The sequence below is a fragment of the Phyllobates terribilis genome, unplaced genomic scaffold (assembly GCF_046119375.1).
Source record: "Phyllobates terribilis strain yellow unplaced genomic scaffold, ASM4611937v1 Scaffold_27__1_contigs__length_16484149, whole genome shotgun sequence".
Lineage (NCBI taxonomy): Eukaryota > Metazoa > Chordata > Amphibia > Anura > Dendrobatidae > Phyllobates > Phyllobates terribilis.
The window spans coordinates 5,238,415-5,253,239 of record NW_027362787.1 but is presented as its reverse complement, the minus strand read 5'-3'; the positions used below and the strand labels follow the sequence as shown (position 1 = coordinate 5,253,239).

General features: G+C 44.7%; 11 non-coding genes across 11 annotated transcripts; all 11 read left to right on the top strand.

Annotated features, from left to right (window-relative positions):
* Positions 1-999: 999 nt before the first annotated feature.
* Positions 1,000-1,190, top strand: LOC141177041 (U2 spliceosomal RNA). The gene has a single exon (XR_012253673.1). It is a non-coding gene; the product is annotated as a U2 spliceosomal RNA (small nuclear RNA).
* Positions 1,191-2,305: 1,115 nt separating this feature from the next.
* On the top strand, positions 2,306-2,496 carry LOC141177560 (U2 spliceosomal RNA). Its single transcript, XR_012254144.1, has one exon. It is a non-coding gene; the product is annotated as a U2 spliceosomal RNA (small nuclear RNA).
* Positions 2,497-3,611: 1,115 nt separating this feature from the next.
* Positions 3,612-3,802, top strand: LOC141177029 (U2 spliceosomal RNA). Its single transcript, XR_012253662.1, has one exon. It is a non-coding gene; the product is annotated as a U2 spliceosomal RNA (small nuclear RNA).
* A 1,115-nt stretch (positions 3,803-4,917) lies between these two features.
* On the top strand, positions 4,918-5,108 carry LOC141177017 (U2 spliceosomal RNA). Its single transcript, XR_012253651.1, has one exon. It is a non-coding gene; the product is annotated as a U2 spliceosomal RNA (small nuclear RNA).
* A 1,115-nt stretch (positions 5,109-6,223) lies between these two features.
* On the top strand, positions 6,224-6,414 carry LOC141177005 (U2 spliceosomal RNA). Its single transcript, XR_012253640.1, has one exon. It is a non-coding gene; the product is annotated as a U2 spliceosomal RNA (small nuclear RNA).
* Positions 6,415-7,529: 1,115 nt separating this feature from the next.
* Positions 7,530-7,720, top strand: LOC141176992 (U2 spliceosomal RNA). Its single transcript, XR_012253629.1, has one exon. It is a non-coding gene; the product is annotated as a U2 spliceosomal RNA (small nuclear RNA).
* Positions 7,721-8,835: 1,115 nt separating this feature from the next.
* LOC141176980 (U2 spliceosomal RNA) lies at positions 8,836-9,026 on the top strand. The gene has a single exon (XR_012253618.1). It is a non-coding gene; the product is annotated as a U2 spliceosomal RNA (small nuclear RNA).
* A 1,111-nt stretch (positions 9,027-10,137) lies between these two features.
* On the top strand, positions 10,138-10,328 carry LOC141176968 (U2 spliceosomal RNA). The gene has a single exon (XR_012253607.1). It is a non-coding gene; the product is annotated as a U2 spliceosomal RNA (small nuclear RNA).
* Positions 10,329-11,443: 1,115 nt separating this feature from the next.
* LOC141176956 (U2 spliceosomal RNA) lies at positions 11,444-11,634 on the top strand. Its single transcript, XR_012253596.1, has one exon. It is a non-coding gene; the product is annotated as a U2 spliceosomal RNA (small nuclear RNA).
* Positions 11,635-12,749: 1,115 nt separating this feature from the next.
* Positions 12,750-12,940, top strand: LOC141176944 (U2 spliceosomal RNA). The gene has a single exon (XR_012253585.1). It is a non-coding gene; the product is annotated as a U2 spliceosomal RNA (small nuclear RNA).
* A 1,115-nt stretch (positions 12,941-14,055) lies between these two features.
* Positions 14,056-14,246, top strand: LOC141176932 (U2 spliceosomal RNA). Its single transcript, XR_012253574.1, has one exon. It is a non-coding gene; the product is annotated as a U2 spliceosomal RNA (small nuclear RNA).
* Positions 14,247-14,825: the final 579 nt, after the last annotated feature.

Here is a 14,825-nt window from a genome sequence, read left to right as displayed (position 1 = left end):
TTTTTCATGTTCAAAGTTGCAGAAGCCAGATTACAAGCTCATTTTGGTTCAACTTCAGCAACTGTGCATTGCATTGCCATGTAATGTGATGCAATGCTATCTTTCTAGCTCTCCCTTTTTACTTCCTTTTGGATAAACAGACATATTAGGCAAGCATTTTGGAGCTTTCACCTAAATAACTACAGGTGGTGAGATAAGTTGCACAATATAATTGACCTTTCAGTATATTGTTGCACACACACCATCTATTTAGCAAATGCCCTTGTTATCAACAGCAGCCTTTTAAACTCACCTGAGCTAACAGGTATGTGCGCTGGTTACTCTGCTGCACTTAAAATTTCTTTTTTGGTTTGCTACAATGCCTTTTCTGAAACGTTGTCTCCTTCTGCTGGAACACTGACTTCTTTCATTTAATGCCTGCAGACTATAAAAGAGAACCCAACCCAAAAAGTTTGGTTGATTAGTCTGTGGCATTCTGTTAAACTGTTGCTTATGGCGGTCTCTGTGAGCTTCTCAGCGACATTCAGCCAGCCAGGTATCCTGCCTGCAGTAGATGGAATGTGGCAATGGAACGCTGGCTGCGCGTGTCATAATAGGCTCTGAGCCTTTATATACCTGTGCACAGCAGCAGCCACCTTCAGTCTGCTGCTGGACAGCCAGCAGCAGCAGCAGCAGGAGAGGTATGTAATCAGGAGCCCTCCTGCTAAGGGTAGACAGCTGCTCGTTCCACCCCACCCCCCGCCTTAATTGGTTCTCCTCCCTTCCAACGGTGTTGAGGCGGGTGGGAACAGCAGGGGGTGAAGGTGCTGTGTTTAAAGAGGTGGAGTTATGCAGATCTAAAACGCGTGGATTGCAGCAGCAGCAAGCCGAAAAGTGCAGGCATGTAAGGGATCTAGAGGTTGACAACATGTCTTCTTAACGGGAGTCCAGGAGCTCATCTCCACAAATGGACTTTTCAGGAACCTTGGGTGGCTCCGTAGTTTGAAACCAATTCTGGTTATCGCTTCTCGGCCTTTTGGCTAAGATCAAGTGTAGTATCTGTTCTTATCAGTTTAATATCTGATACGTCCCCTATCTGGGGACCATATATTAAATGGATTTTTAGAACAGGGAGATGGAAAAAGAGCTTGCTCTGTCCACTCCACGCATTGACCTGGTATTGCAGTATCTCCAGGACCGGTGCACCCCTTCTTTAATGCAGTTTCTAAAATCAGAAAGAATTGAATTCAATGTTTTTTGTTCATTTTGCTTGTTTGTCGGATTTTGGGATGGACTCTTTGGCTTTGCTTTTCTTCTCCTCATTGGATTTTTCATGTTCAAAGTTGCAGAAGCCAGATTACAAGCTCATTTTGGTTCAACTTCAGCAACTGTGCATTGCATTGCCATGTAATGTGATGCAATGCTATCTTTCTAGCTCTCCCTTTTTACTTCCTTTTGGACAAACAGACATATTAGGCAAGCATTTTGGAGCTTTCACCTAAATAACTACAGGTGGTGAGATAAGCTGCACAATATAATTGACCTTTCAGTATATTGTTGCACACACACCATCTATTTAGCAAATGCCCTTGTTATCAACAGCAGCCTTTTAAACTCACCTGAGCTAACAGGTATGTGCGCTGGTTACTCTGCTGCGCTTAAAATTTCTTTTTTGGTTTGCTACAATGCCTTTTCTGAAACGTTGTCTCCTTCTGCTGGAACACTGACTTCTTTCATTTAATGCCTGCAGACTATAAAAGAGAACCCAACCCAAAAAGTTTGGTTGATTAGTCTGTGGCATTCTGTTAAACTGTTGCTTATGGCGGTCTCTGTGAGCTTCTCAGCGACATTCAGCCAGCCAGGTATCCTGCCTGCAGTAGATGGAATGTGGCAATGGAACGCTGGCTGCGCGTGTCATAATAGGCTCTGAGCCTTTATATACCTGTGCACAGCAGCAGCCACCTTCAGTCTGCTGCTGGACAGCCAGCAGCAGCAGCAGCAGGAGAGGTATGTAATCAGGAGCCCTCCTGCTAAGGGTAGACAGCTGCTCGTTCCACCCCACCCCCCGCCTTAATTGGTTCTCCTCCCTTCCAACGGTGTTGAGGCGGGTGGGAACAGCAGGGGGTGAAGGTGCTGTGTTTAAAGAGGTGGAGTTATGCAGATCTAAAACGCGTGGATTGCAGCAGCAGCAAGCCGAAAAGTGCAGGCATGTAAGGGATCTAGAGGTTGACAACATGTCTTCTTAACGGGAGTCCAGGAGCTCATCTCCACAAATGGACTTTTCAGGATCCTTGGGTGGCTCCGTAGTTTGAAACCAATTCTGGTTATCGCTTCTCGGCCTTTTGGCTAAGATCAAGTGTAGTATCTGTTCTTATCAGTTTAATATCTGATACGTCCCCTATCTGGGGACCATATATTAAATGGATTTTTAGAACAGGGAGATGGAAAAAGAGCTTGCTCTGTCCACTCCACGCATTGACCTAGTATTGCAGTATCTCCAGGACCGGTGCACCCCTTCTTTAATGCAGTTTCTAAAATCAGAAAGAATTGAATTCAATGTTTTTTGTTCATTTTGCTTGTTTGTCGGATTTTGGGATGGACTCTTTGGCTTTGCTTTTCTTCTCCTCATTGGATTTTTCATGTTCAAAGTTGCAGAAGCCAGATTACAAGCTCATTTTGGTTCAACTTCAGCAACTGTGCATTGCATTGCCATGTAATGTGATGCAATGCTATCTTTCTAGCTCTCCCTTTTTACTTCCTTTTGGATAAACAGACATATTAGTCAAGCATTTTGGAGCTTTCACCTAAATAACTACAGGTGGTGAGATAAGCTGCACAATATAATTGACCTTTCAGTATATTGTTGCACACACACCATCTATTTAGCAAATGCCCTTGTTATCAACAGCAGCCTTTTAAACTCACCTGAGCTAACAGGTATGTGCGCTGGTTACTCTGCTGCGCTTAAAATTTCTTTTTTGGTTTGCTACAATGCCTTTTCTGAAACGTTGTCTCCTTCTGCTGGAACACTGACTTCTTTCATTTAATGCCTGCAGACTATAAAAGAGAACCCAACCCAAAAAGTTTGGTTGATTAGTCTGTGGCATTCTGTTAAACTGTTGCTTATGGCGGTCTCTGTGAGCTTCTCAGCGACATTCAGCCAGCCAGGTATCCTGCCTGCAGTAGATGGAATGTGGCAATGGAACGCTGGCTGCGCGTGTCATAATAGGCTCTGAGCCTTTATATACCTGTGCACAGCAGCAGCCACCTTCAGTCTGCTGCTGGACAGCCAGCAGCAGCAGCAGCAGGAGAGGTATGTAATCAGGAGCCCTCCTGCTAAGGGTAGACAGCTGCTCGTTCCACCCCACCCCCCGCCTTAATTGGTTCTCCTCCCTTCCAACGGTGTTGAGGCGGGTGGGAACAGCAGGGGGTGAAGGTGCTGTGTTTAAAGAGGTGGAGTTATGCAGATCTAAAACGCGTGGATTGCAGCAGCAGCAAGCCGAAAAGTGCAGGCATGTAAGGGATCTAGAGGTTGACAACATGTCTTCTTAACGGGAGTCCAGGAGCTCATCTCCACAAATGGACTTTTCAGGATCCTTGGGTGGCTCCGTAGTTTGAAACCAATTCTGGTTATCGCTTCTCGGCCTTTTGGCTAAGATCAAGTGTAGTATCTGTTCTTATCAGTTTAATATCTGATACGTCCCCTATCTGGGGACCATATATTAAATGGATTTTTAGAACAGGGAGATGGAAAAAGAGCTTGCTCTGTCCACTCCACGCATTGACCTGGTATTGCAGTATCTCCAGGACCGGTGCACCCCTTCTTTAATGCAGTTTCTAAAATCAGAAAGAATTGAATTCAATGTTTTTTGTTCATTTTGCTTGTTTGTCGGATTTTGGGATGGACTCTTTGGCTTTGCTTTTCTTCTCCTCATTGGATTTTTCATGTTCAAAGTTGCAGAAGCCAGATTACAAGCTCATTTTGGTTCAACTTCAGCAACTGTGCATTGCATTGCCATGTAATGTGATGCAATGCTATCTTTCTAGCTCTCCCTTTTTACTTCCTTTTGGATAAACAGACATATTAGGCAAGCATTTTGGAGCTTTCACCTAAATAACTACAGGTGGTGAGATAAGCTGCACAATATAATTGACCTTTCAGTATATTGTTGCACACACACCATCTATTTAGCAAATGCCCTTGTTATCAACAGCAGCCTTTTAAACTCACCTGAGCTAACAGGTATGTGCGCTGGTTACTCTGCTGTGCTTAAAATTTCTTTTTTGGTTTGCTACAATGCCTTTTCTGAAACGTTGTCTCCTTCTGCTGGAACACTGACTTCTTTCATTTAATGCCTGCAGACTATAAAAGAGAACCCAACCCAAAAAGTTTGGTTGATTAGTCTGTGGCATTCTGTTAAACTGTTGCTTATGGCGGTCTCTGTGAGCTTCTCAGCGACATTCAGCCAGCCAGGTATCCTGCCTGCAGTAGATGGAATGTGGCAATGGAACGCTGGCTGCGCGTGTCATAATAGGCTCTGAGCCTTTATATACCTGTGCACAGCAGCAGCCACCTTCAGTCTGCTGCTGGACAGCCAGCAGCAGCAGCAGCAGGAGAGGTATGTAATCAGGAGCCCTCCTGCTAAGGGTAGACAGCTGCTCGTTCCACCCCACCCCCCGCCTTAATTGGTTCTCCTCCCTTCCAACGGTGTTGAGGCGGGTGGGAACAGCAGGGGGTGAAGGTGCTGTGTTTAAAGAGGTGGAGTTATGCAGATCTAAAACGCGTGGATTGCAGCAGCAGCAAGCCGAAAAGTGCAGGCATGTAAGGGATCTAGAGGTTGACAACATGTCTTCTTAACGGGAGTCCAGGAGCTCATCTCCACAAATGGACTTTTCAGGAACCTTGGGTGGCTCCGTAGTTTGAAACCAATTCTGGTTATCGCTTCTCGGCCTTTTGGCTAAGATCAAGTGTAGTATCTGTTCTTATCAGTTTAATATCTGATACGTCCCCTATCTGGGGACCATATATTAAATGGATTTTTAGAACAGGGAGATGGAAAAAGAGCTTGCTCTGTCCACTCCACGCATTGACCTGGTATTGCAGTATCTCCAGGACCGGTGCACCCCTTCTTTAATGCAGTTTCTAAAATCAGAAAGAATTGAATTCAATGTTTTTTGTTCATTTTGCTTGTTTGTCGGATTTTGGGATGGACTCTTTGGCTTTGCTTTTCTTCTCCTCATTGGATTTTTCATGTTCAAAGTTGCAGAAGCCAGATTACAAGCTCATTTTGGTTCAACTTCAGCAACTGTGCATTGCATTGCCATGTAATGTGATGCAATGCTATCTTTCTAGCTCTCCCTTTTTACTTCCTTTTGGATAAACAGACATATTAGGCAAGCATTTTGGAGCTTTCACCTAAATAACTACAGGTGGTGAGATAAGCTGCACAATATAATTGACCTTTCAGTATATTGTTGCACACACACCATCTATTTAGCAAATGCCCTTGTTATCAACAGCAGCCTTTTAAACTCACCTGAGCTAACAGGTATGTGCGCTGGTTACTCTGCTGCGCTTAAAATTTCTTTTTTGGTTTGCTACAATGCCTTTTCTGAAACGTTGTCTCCTTCTGCTGGAACACTGACTTCTTTCATTTAATGCCTGCAGACTATAAAAGAGAACCCAACCCATAAAGTTTGGTTGATTAGTCTGTGGCATTCTGTTAAACTGTTGCTTATGGCGGTCTCTGTGAGCTTCTCAGCGACATTCAGCCAGCCAGGTATCCTGCCTGCAGTAGATGGAATGTGGCAATGGAACGCTGGCTGCGCGTGTCATAATAGGCTCTGAGCCTTTATATACCTGTGCACAGCAGCAGCCACCTTCAGTCTGCTGCTGGACAGCCAGCAGCAGCAGCAGCAGGAGAGGTATGTAATCAGGAGCCCTCCTGCTAAGGGTAGACAGCTGCTCGTTCCACCCCACCCCCCGCCTTAATTGGTTCTCCTCCCTTCCAACGGTGTTGAGGCGGGTGGGAACAGCAGGGGGTGAAGGTGCTGTGTTTAAAGAGGTGGAGTTATGCAGATCTAAAACGCGTGGATTGCAGCAGCAGCAAGCCGAAAAGTGCAGGCATGTAAGGGATCTAGAGGTTGACAACATGTCTTCTTAACGGGAGTCCAGGAGCTCATCTCCACAAATGGACTTTTCAGGATCCTTGGGTGGCTCCGTAGTTTGAAACCAATTCTGGTTATCGCTTCTCGGCCTTTTGGCTAAGATCAAGTGTAGTATCTGTTCTTATCAGTTTAATATCTGATACGTCCCCTATCTGGGGACCATATATTAAATGGATTTTTAGAACAGGGAGATGGAAAAAGAGCTTGCTCTGTCCACTCCACGCATTGACCTGGTATTGCAGTATCTCCAGGACCGGTGCACCCCTTCTTTAATGCAGTTTCTAAAATCAGAAAGAATTGAATTCAATGTTTTTTGTTCATTTTGCTTGTTTGTCGGATTTTGGGATGGACTCTTTGGCTTTGCTTTTCTTCTCCTCATTGGATTTTTCATGTTCAAAGTTGCAGAAGCCAGATTACAAGCTCATTTTGGTTCAACTTCAGCAACTGTGCATTGCATTGCCATGTAATGTGATGCAATGCTATCTTTCTAGCTCTCCCTTTTTACTTCCTTTTGGATAAACAGACATATTAGGCAAGCATTTTGGAGCTTTCACCTAAATAACTACAGGTGGTGAGATAAGCTGCACAATATAATTGACCTTTCAGTATATTGTTGCACACACACCATCTATTTAGCAAATGCCCTTGCTATCAACAGCAGCCTTTTAAACTCACCTGAGCTAACAGGTATGTGCGCTGGTTACTCTGCTGCGCTTAAAATTTCTTTTTTGGTTTGCTACAATGCCTTTTCTGAAACGTTGTCTCCTTCTGCTGGAACACTGACTTCTTTCATTTAATGCCTGCAGACTATAAAAGAGAACCCAACCCAAAAAGTTTGGTTGATTAGGCTGTGGCATTCTGTTAAACTGTTGCTTATGGCGGTCTCTGTGAGCTTCTCAGCGACATTCAGCCAGCCAGGTATCCTGCCTGCAGTAGATGGAATGTGGCAATGGAACGCTGGCTGCGCGTGTCATAATAGGCTCTGAGCCTTTATATACCTGTGCACAGCAGCAGCCACCTTCAGTCTGCTGCTGGACAGCCAGCAGCAGCAGCAGCAGGAGAGGTATGTAATCAGGAGCCCTCCTGCTAAGGGTAGACAGCTGCTCGTTCCACCCCACCCCCCGCCTTAATTGGTTCTCCTCCCTTCCAACGGTGTTGAGGCGGGTGGGAACAGCAGGGGGTGAAGGTGCTGTGTTTAAAGAGGTGGAGTTATGCAGATCTAAAACGCATGGATTGCAGCAGCAGCAAGCCGAAAAGTGCAGGCATGTAAGGGATCTAGAGGTTGACAACATGTCTTCTTAACGGGAGTCCAGGAGCTCATCTCCACAAATGGACTTTTCAGGATCCTTGGGTGGCTCCGTAGTTTGAAACCAATTCTGGTTATCGCTTCTCGGCCTTTTGGCTAAGATCAAGTGTAGTATCTGTTCTTATCAGTTTAATATCTGATACGTCCCCTATCTGGGGACCATATATTAAATGGATTTTTAGAACAGGGAGATGGAAAAAGAGCTTGCTCTGTCCACTCCACGCATTGACCTGGTATTGCAGTATCTCCAGGACCGGTGCACCCCTTCTTTAATGCAGTTTCTAAAATCAGAAAGAATTGAATTCAATGTTTTTTGTTCATTTTGCTTGTTTGTCGGATTTTGGGATGGACTCTTTGGCTTTGCTTTTCTTCTCCTCATTGGATTTTTCATGTTCAAAGTTGCAGAAGCCAGATTACAAGCTCATTTTGGTTCAACTTCAGCAACTGTGCATTGCATTGCCATGTAATGTGATGCAATGCTATCTTTCTAGCTCTCCCTTTTTACTTCCTTTTGGATAAACAGACATATTAGGCAAGCATTTTGGAGCTTTCACCTAAATAACTACAGGTGGTGAGATAAGCTGCACAATATAATTGACCTTTCAGTATATTGTTGCACACACACCATCTATTTAGCAAATGCCCTTGTTATCAACAGCAGCCTTTTAAACTCACCTGAGCTAACAGGTATGTGCGCTGGTTACTCTGCTGCGCTTAAAATTTCTTTTTTGGTTTGCTACAATGCCTTTTCTGAAACGTTGTCTCCTTCTGCTGGAACACTGACTTCTTTCATTTAATGCCTGCAGACTATAAAAGAGGACCCAACCCAAAAAGTTTGGTTGATTAGTCTGTGGCATTCTGTTAAACTGTTGCTTATGGCGGTCTCTGTGAGCTTCTCAGCGACATTCAGCCAGCCAGGTATCCTGCCTGCAGTAGATGGAATGTGGCAATGGAACGCTGGCTGCGCGTGTCATAATAGGCTCTGAGCCTTTATATACCTGTGCACAGCAGCAGCCACCTTCAGTCTGCTGCTGGACAGCCAGCAGCAGCAGCAGCAGGAGAGGTATGTAATCAGGAGCCCTCCTGCTAAGGGTAGACAGCTGCTCGTTCCACCCCACCCCCCGCCTTAATTGGTTCTCCTCCCTTCCAACGGTGTTGAGGCGGGTGGGAACAGCAGGGGGTGAAGGTGCTGTGTTTAAAGAGGTGGAGTTATGCAGATCTAAAACGCGTGGATTGCAGCAGCAGCAAGCCGAAAAGTGCAGGCATGTAAGGGATCTAGAGGTTGACAACATGTCTTCTTAACGGGAGTCCAGGAGCTCATCTCCACAAATGGACTTTTCAGGATCCTTGGGTGGCTCCGTAGTTTGAAACCAATTCTGGTTATCGCTTCTCGGCCTTTTGGCTAAGATCAAGTGTAGTATCTGTTCTTATCAGTTTAATATCTGATACGTCCCCTATCTGGGGACCATATATTAAATGGATTTTTAGAACAGGGAGATGGAAAAAGAGCTTGCTCTGTCCACTCCACGCATTGACCTGGTATTGCAGTATCTCCAGGACCGGTGCACCCCTTCTTTAATGCAGTTTCTAAAATCAGAAAGAATTGAATTCAATGTTTTTTGTTCATTTTGCTTGTTTGTCGGATTTTGGGATGGACTCTTTGGCTTTGCTTTTCTTCTCCTCATTGGATTTTTCATGTTCAAAGTTGCAGAAGCCAGATTACAAGCTCATTTTGGTTCAACTTCAGCAACTGTGCATTGCATTGCCATGTAATGTGATGCAATGCTATCTTTCTAGCTCTCCCTTTTTACTTCCTTTTGGATAAACAGACATATTAGGCAAGCATTTTGGAGCTTTCACCTAAATAACTACAGGTGGTGAGATAAGCTGCACAATATAATTGACCTTTCAGTATATTGTTGCACACACACCATCTATTTAGCAAATGCCCTTGTTATCAACAGCAGCCTTTTAAACTCACCTGAGCTAACAGGTATGTGCGCTGGTTACTCTGCTGCGCTTAAAATTTCTTTTTTGGTTTGCTACAATGCCTTTTCTGAAACGTTGTCTCCTTCTGCTGGAGCACTGACTTCTTTCATTTAATGCCTGCAGACTATAAAAGAGAACCCAACCCAAAAAGTTTGGTTGATTAGTCTGTGGCATTCTGTTAAACTGTTGCTTATGGCGGTCTCTGTGAGCTTCTCAGCGACATTCAGCCAGCCAGGTATCCTGCCTGCAGTAGATGGAATGTGGCAATGGAACGCTGGCTGCGCGTGTCATAATAGGCTCTGAGCCTTTATATACCTGTGCACAGCAGCAGCCACCTTCAGTCTGCTGCTGGACAGCCAGCAGCAGCAGCAGGAGAGGTATGTAATCAGGAGCCCTCCTGCTAAGGGTAGACAGCTGCTCGTTCCACCCCACCCCCGCCTTAATTGGTTCTCCTCCCTTCCAACGGTGTTGAGGCGGGTGGGAACAGCAGGGGGTGAAGGTGCTGTGTTTAAAGAGGTGGAGTTATGCAGATCTAAAACGCGTGGATTGCAGCAGCAGCAAGCCGAAAAGTGCAGGCATGTAAGGGATCTAGAGGTTGACAACATGTCTTCTTAACGGGAGTCCAGGAGCTCATCTCCACAAATGGACTTTTCAGGATCCTTGGGTGGCTCCGTAGTTTGAAACCAATTCTGGTTATCGCTTCTCGGCCTTTTGGCTAAGATCAAGTGTAGTATCTGTTCTTATCAGTTTAATATCTGATACGTCCCCTATCTGGGGACCATATATTAAATGGATTTTTAGAACAGGGAGATGGAAAAAGAGCTTGCTCTGTCCACTCCACGCATTGACCTGGTATTGCAGTATCTCCAGGACCGGTGCACCCCTTCTTTAAAGCAGTTTCTAAAATCAGAAAGAATTGAATTCAATGTTTTTTGTTCATTTTGCTTGTTTGTCGGATTTTGGGATGGACTCTTTGGCTTTGCTTTTCTTCTCCTCATTGGATTTTTCATGTTCAAAGTTGCAGAAGCCAGATTACAAGCTCATTTTGGTTCAACTTCAGCAACTGTGCATTGCATTGCCATGTAATGTGATGCAATGCTATCTTTCTAGCTCTCCCTTTTTACTTCCTTTTGGATAAACAGACATATTAGGCAAGCATTTTGGAGCTTTCACCTAAATAACTACAGGTGGTGAGATAAGCTGCACAATATAATTGACCTTTCAGTATATTGTTGCACACACACCATCTATTTAGCAAATGCCCTTGTTATCAACAGCAGCCTTTTAAACTCACCTGAGCTAACAGGTATGTGCGCTGGTTACTCTGCTGCGCTTAAAATTTCTTTTTTGGTTTGCTACAATGCCTTTTCTGAAACGTTGTCTCCTTCTGCTGGAACACTGACTTCTTTCATTTAATGCCTGCAGACTATAAAAGAGAACCCAACCCAAAAAGTTTGGTTGATTAGTCTGTGGCATTCTGTTAAACTGTTGCTTATGGCGGTCTCTGTGAGCTTCTCAGCGACATTCAGCCAGCCAGGTATCCTGCCTGCAGTAGATGGAATGTGGCAATGGAACGCTGGCTGCGCGTGTCATAATAGGCTCTGAGCCTTTATATACCTGTGCACAGCAGCAGCCACCTTCAGTCTGCTGCTGGACAGCCAGCAGCAGCAGCAGCAGGAGAGGTATGTAATCAGGAGCCCTCCTGCTAAGGGTAGACAGCTGCTCGTTCCACCCCACCCCCCGCCTTAATTGGTTCTCCTCCCTTCCAACGGTGTTGAGGCGGGTGGGAACAGCAGGGGGTGAAGGTGCTGTGTTTAAAGAGGTGGAGTTATGCAGATCTAAAACGCGTGGATTGCAGCAGCAGCAAGCCGAAAAGTGCAGGCATGTAAGGGATCTAGAGGTTGACAACATGTCTTCTTAACGGGAGTCCAGGAGCTCATCTCCACAAATGGACTTTTCAGGATCCTTGGGTGGCTCCGTAGTTTGAAACCAATTCTGGTTATCGCTTCTCGGCCTTTTGGCTAAGATCAAGTGTAGTATCTGTTCTTATCAGTTTAATATCTGATACGTCCCCTATCTGGGGACCATATATTAAATGGATTTTTAGAACAGGGAGATGGAAAAAGAGCTTGCTCTGTCCACTCCACGCATTGACCTGGTATTGCAGTATCTCCAGGACCGGTGCACCCCTTCTTTAATGCAGTTTCTAAAATCAGAAAGAATTGAATTCAATGTTTTTTGTTCATTTTGCTTGTTTGTCGGATTTTGGGATGGACTCTTTGGCTTTGCTTTTCTTCTCCTCATTGGATTTTTCATGTTCAAAGTTGCAGAAGCCAGATTACAAGCTCATTTTGGTTCAACTTCAGCAACTGTGCATTGCATTGCCATGTAATGTGATGCAATGCTATCTTTCTAGCTCTCCCTTTTTACTTCCTTTTGGATAAACAGACATATTAGGCAAGCATTTTGGAGCTTTCACCTAAATAACTACAGGTGGTGAGATAAGCTGCACAATATAATTGACCTTTCAGTATATTGTTGCACACACACCATCTATTTAGCAAATGCCCTTGTTATCAACAGCAGCCTTTTAAACTCACCTGAGCTAACAGGTATGTGCGCTGGTTACTCTGCTGCGCTTAAAATTTCTTTTTTGGTTTGCTACAATGCCTTTTCTGAAACGTTGTCTCCTTCTGCTGGAACACTGACTTCTTTCATTTAATGCCTGCAGACTATAAAAGAGAACCCAACCCAAAAAGTTTGGTTGATTAGTCTGTGGCATTCTGTTAAACTGTTGCTTATGGCGGTCTCTGTGAGCTTCTCAGCGACATTCAGCCAGCCAGGTATCCTGCCTGCAGTAGATGGAATGTGGCAATGAAACGCTGGCTGCGCGTGTCATAATAGGCTCTGAGCCTTTATATACCTGTGCACAGCAGCAGCCACCTTCAGTCTGCTGCTGGACAGCCAGCAGCAGCAGCAGCAGGAGAGGTATGTAATCAGGAGCCCTCCTGCTAAGGGTAGACAGCTGCTCGTTCCACCCCACCCCCCGCCTTAATTGGTTCTCCTCCCTTCCAATGGTGTTGAGGCGGGTGGGAACAGCAGGGGGTGAAGGTGCTGTGTTTAAAGAGGTGGAGTTATGCAGATCTAAAACGCGTGGATTGCAGCAGCAGCAAGCCGAAAAGTGCAGGCATGTAAGGGATCTAGAGGTTGACAACATGTCTTCTTAACGGGAGTCCAGGAGCTCATCTCCACAAATGGACTTTTCAGGATCCTTGGGTGGCTCCGTAGTTTGAAACCAATTCTGGTTATCGCTTCTCGGCCTTTTGGCTAAGATCAAGTGTAGTATCTGTTCTTATCAGTTTAATATCTGATACGTCCCCTATCTGGGGACCATATATTAAATGGATTTTTAGAACAGGGAGATGGAAAAAGAGCTTGCTCTGTCCACTCCACGCATTGACCTGGTATTGCAGTATCTCCAGGACCGGTGCACCCCTTCTTTAATGCAGTTTCTAAAATCAGAAAGAATTGAATTCAATGTTTTTTGTTCATTTTGCTTGTTTGTCGGATTTTGGGATGGACTCTTTGGCTTTGCTTTTCTTCTCCTCATTGGATTTTTCATGTTCAAAGTTGCAGAAGCCAGATTACAAGCTCATTTTGGTTCATCTTCAGCAACTGTGCATTGCATTGCCATGTAATGTGATGCAATGCTATCTTTCTAGCTCTCCCTTTTTACTTCCTTTTGGATAAACAGACATATTAGGCAAGCATTTTGGAGCTTTCACCTAAATAACTACAGGTGGTGAGATAAGCTGCACAATATAATTGACCTTTCAGTATATTGTTGCACACACACCATCTATTTAGCAAATGCCCTTGTTATCAACAGCAGCCTTTTAAACTCACCTGAGCTAACAGGTATGTGCGCTGGTTACTCTGCTGCGCTTAAAATTTCTTTTTTGGTTTGCTACAATGCCTTTTCTGAAACGTTGTCTCCTTCTGCTGGAACACTGACTTCTTTCATTTAATGCCTGCAGACTATAAAAGAGAACCCAACCCAAAAAGTTTGGTTGATTAGTCTGTGGCATTCTGTTAAACTGTTGCTTATGGCGGTCTCTGTGAGCTTCTCAGCGACATTCAGCCAGCCAGGTATCCTGCCTGCAGTAGATGGAATGTGGCAATGAAACGCTGGCTGCGCGTGTCATAATAGGCTCTGAGCCTTTATATACCTGTGCACAGCAGCAGCCACCTTCAGTCTGCTGCTGGACAGCCAGCAGCAGCAGCAGCAGGAGAGGTATGTAATCAGGAGCCCTCCTGCTAAGGGTAGACAGCTGCTCGTTCCACCCCACCCCCCGCCTTAATTGGTTCTCCTCCCTTCCAACGGTGTTGAGGCGGGTGGGAACAGCAGGGGGTGAAGGTGCTGTGTTTAAAGAGGTGGAGTTATGCAGATCTAAAACGCGTGGATTGCAGCAGCAGCAAGCCGAAAAGTGCAGGCATGTAAGGGATCTAGAGGTTGACAACATGTCTTCTTAACGGGAGTCCAGGAGCTCATCTCCACAAATGGACTTTTCAGGATCCTTGGGTGGCTCCGTAGTTTGAAACCAATTCTGGTTATCGCTTCTCGGCCTTTTGGCTAAGATCAAGTGTAGTATCTGTTCTTATCAGTTTAATATCTGATACGTCCCCTATCTGGGGACCATATATTAAATGGATTTTTAGAACAGGGAGATGGAAAAAGAGCTTGCTCTGTCCACTCCACGCATTGACCTGGTATTGCAGTATCTCCAGGACCGGTGCACCCCTTCTTTAATGCAGTTTCTAAAATCAGAAAGAATTGAATTCAATGTTTTTTGTTCATTTTGCTTGTTTGTCGGATTTTGGGATGGACTCTTTGGCTTTGCTTTTCTTCTCCTCATTGGATTTTTCATGTTCAAAGTTGCAGAAGCCAGATTACAAGCTCATTTTGGTTCAACTTCAGCAACTGTGCATTGCATTGCCATGTAATGTGATGCAATGCTATCTTTCTAGCTCTCCCTTTTTACTTCCTTTTGGATAAACAGACATATTAGGCAAGCATTTTGGAGCTTTCACCTAAATAACTACAGGTGGTGAGATAAGCTGCACAATATAATTGACCTTTCAGTATATTGTTGCACACACACCATCTATTTAGCAAATGCCCTTGTTATCAACAGCAGCCTTTTAAACTCACCTGAGCTAACAGGTATGTGCGCTGGTTACTCTGCTGCGCTTAAAATTTCTTTTTTGGTTTGCTACAATGCCTTTTCTGAAACGTTGTCTCCTTCTGCTGGAACACTGACTTCTTTCATTTAATGCCTGCAGACTATAAAAGAGAACCCAACCCAAAAAGTTTGGTTGATTA